Consider the following 445-nt stretch of genomic DNA (forward strand, 5'->3'; position numbering starts at 1 on the left):
TCCCGGGCAGTTGCCGTCGGTTGTCCAGTTTAAACAACGCCCAGAGACAAGGAATGCTTTCCTTGCCAAGTGCTATAGGAGTTTCTGCTGAAATAATAACGATAGAAATAAATGGACTGTTTGCCCAGAATGAGATATTGTGACTGTGGGACTCGGGAATGCGATACTGTGAAGGAGGTCTGGTGAAATGCTGCTACAAACCATTCTTTCGTCGAGGCTCCAACCAAAGCTTTTAAACTGCCCGGTTTGTTTAAAGCACAAGTCTCCAGTGACAGCGACGCTGAGGATGAGGAGGTGGGAAGGGAGGAGGTGGGACGAGACGAGGGTTTGTTTTCGGAGGCCGGCAGCGCAACTGCGGCCGCGGGACGGCTGGGTGTCGGTCGGTCGGTTTGCGGAGGGTTTCCCTTGTACAGGCTTTGCCATTTGTTCCCGGGCTGGCGGCGGG

Source organism: Nestor notabilis, unplaced genomic scaffold, assembly GCF_000696875.1.
Source record: "Nestor notabilis isolate BGI_N333 unplaced genomic scaffold, ASM69687v1 scaffold16657, whole genome shotgun sequence".
Taxonomy (NCBI): Eukaryota; Metazoa; Chordata; class Aves; order Psittaciformes; family Psittacidae; genus Nestor; species Nestor notabilis.